Source organism: Emiliania huxleyi (genome assembly GCF_000372725.1).
Source record: "Emiliania huxleyi CCMP1516 unplaced genomic scaffold EMIHUscaffold_60, whole genome shotgun sequence".
Taxonomy (NCBI): Eukaryota; Haptophyta; order Isochrysidales; family Noelaerhabdaceae; genus Emiliania; species Emiliania huxleyi.
Genome location: NW_005197506.1, coordinates 286,494 through 289,164, shown reverse-complemented (window position 1 = coordinate 289,164; position 2,671 = coordinate 286,494).

Below are 2,671 nucleotides of genomic sequence, written 5' to 3'. Positions count from 1 at the left end.
GCCGCCGAGGCGGAGGTGCGGTCGCAGGAGACCGCAGCTTGCCAGCCTCGAGAGGCCAGCAGCAACTGGTCTACCGACCGTGACCCTCACCTTCTCGGAACCTTGTCTCACGTAGGCAGCCTCGAGGCCAGCAAGTGGACCGGCGCCCACGCCTCACTCGGTGTGCGCACGGCCCGACCCGACCCCTCCTCTCACCCCTCTGCGCAGTCTGCGCACGTCCGCTCTGTGGCACTTTGAGAGCCACCCGACCCGCCCCTCCGCTGCACAGCGCCGCTCTCTCTCCGGGGCGCTCGCCGCTGCCGCCGGCACCACCGACGCCTGCAGCTCTACGTCCGGAGGTGGCCGTCTGGCGCCCGTGGCTCGACCGCCCTCTATGGGCCTTATGATGGGTGATCTGGTGCCGAGCGCCCGTCTCGCGGCGGAGGAGGCCGAGGCGCCGCGCCGGAGCAGCATGGCGTCCGAGGAGGCGCTGCAGCAGCTGCTCGATGTGGCGGAGACGCTGCGCACAGAGGTCGCGACGCGCTTCGGGCGCGCGAGAGCGAGCTAGCAAGAGAGCAGCGCGCAAGGCACACGAGACACATCTGCGCGAGGGGTGGCGCGGGTCCATCTCTCCAGGGCGCTCTGCAGCTGTGAGAAGCGTCCGCTCAGCTGTGAACAGGCACCGGCTTGTGAACAGGCACCAGCCAGACCTGCGAGACGCCATCGACCGCTTCGACGCGCAAGTCTTCGCCGCGATCTCGCCCGTCGCCACGCCATCACCCTCCCCCATGGCTTCCCCGGCGAGGCCGGCGCGGCAACCCACGCCCATGTAGTGAGTGGTGCAACTTCCAGGATTGCTCCACGCCCATGTGTAGCGCCTGCCGTCTCGCGGATGACACAAAAGCGCGCGGGAGGCCATTCCTCCCGCTGTCATTCCGCTGAGAGATTTTAGAAAACCAACAAGAAATCACGACTCTCACAGTGATTTGGGCTCGGCAGCTTGTCAGCCAGCCTCAGCCGAAGCTGGGGCCGGTCCCGTAGCCGAGAGAGCCCGCGCCGATGAGTTCGACGCGGTCGGGGGGGCCTGCGGAGAGGCCAGCGAGATGGCGATCGCTGTACTTCATGATGTCATCCGCTGTCCGGCTGTGACCGAACCCTCTACCCTGCACGTGCTTGTTTTATCCATTTTTTATCCATTATCGTGATCAATCAATCCAGATTACTCGCTTAGTGTGGGTAAACCATAGTAGCGTGCACGCTACTATGAACAGAGAAACCCAAAACTAGCTGCGGCAGTCCACGCCGAGCCGGCCTGCTGCCGGCTCGCACGGCAGCCTCTTCCTCTCGACCAGCCTCAACTTCCGTACAGTCAACATTTTGTCGCTGCGTGCTCGTGGCGAGCTGTGGCGGCGGTCGAAGTTCGCCCAGATTCGGTGACGAGCGCCGGACGATAGTAGTGTCTCTGTTCGCCCTGTGCATGTCAGGCCAGGCTGCAGCAGGGCACTACCATCGTGCTGCCCTGCTGCAGCCTGACCTTGCCCACTGTGCACAGCCGCCAGAGCACCACCACCGCCCGGCATCGTGTCACGGCGAGCTCCTTCTGCGCCCGCTCGCGAGGCTCTCGCGCTGGCACACTTTGGCCATCTGCTGCTCGCGTTCGGCGAGCTCTTCTCCGCAATCCTGCCACGGTGCCGCCACCACACACCTTCTGGCCGGCCTGAGCCGCGCGGACTCGCCGGCGGGGGCAACGTGTCGACCTCTCTCTCTGGTGCACCACGGGCCGCGACGGCCTGCTAGCAGCCGGCGCGAGGAGGCAGTGTGCCGGCACAGTCGAGCGGGAGCATCGGGTTCTTGATGCTTGTGGGGTCGAGTTTGACCTTATGCGGCCTAATATACAACAATAATGCTATGCTCTCACCCAGCCTTTTGAGATATGATCCCTCAAAGTCGAATTATGGTTTACTGGTGACCATAGTAGCGTCTGTGCTGTTTGCGTTTCTTCAAACGAATACACTTTAAAGTCTCAACAATCACTAAGCTGCTTATGTGGCACCGCAGAGGCTCCCTTGGGGATGCCTGAGGCCACCCCAACCACTCACCAAGCCTTACGTGGACGAATTCCAACCTACTTTTATGGTTTACCCACACTAAGCGAGTACAAAAAATCGTTGCCTGTGGTTGCTGCGCCACGTTTTTCTCTTTCTCCCCGCTCATACGATTAGAACAGCTGTCAAGAAGAAAAGACTTTACACTAGCTCGGCTGCCTCACTACCTCGTCTGCACGTTACCATGTAGAGCAAGGTCGAGGGCGGGCCCTTTCCGCACCTCTGCGGGGCCTGCACTTGTCGCGCGCCTGCGACGATTCTCCCGGTCAAAATCTCAAGAAAAGAATTTACCCTTGGGCGCGCTCGCTCCTCGGCTGGCCTCACTACCTCGCATAGTTAGAGGCTGCGCAGGCCGTCCCGTTTGCTGTTTGAAACGCCTGTTGCGCTGCGCGCGCGCTGCCGGGGCTCTCTGTCTCACTCACGTGCCGCAATATGTGTCACACACGGCGGCTTCTGCCACCTCTCGATTGGTTCCACTTTCTCCGCACACCTACCGGGGAAGGGGCGCGTGGGAGCGGGGGCGGGGGCGGGGGCGGGGGTGGGGGCGGGGGCGCGCAGCGCGGGGCGCGCGCGCGCAACAGAGGGTA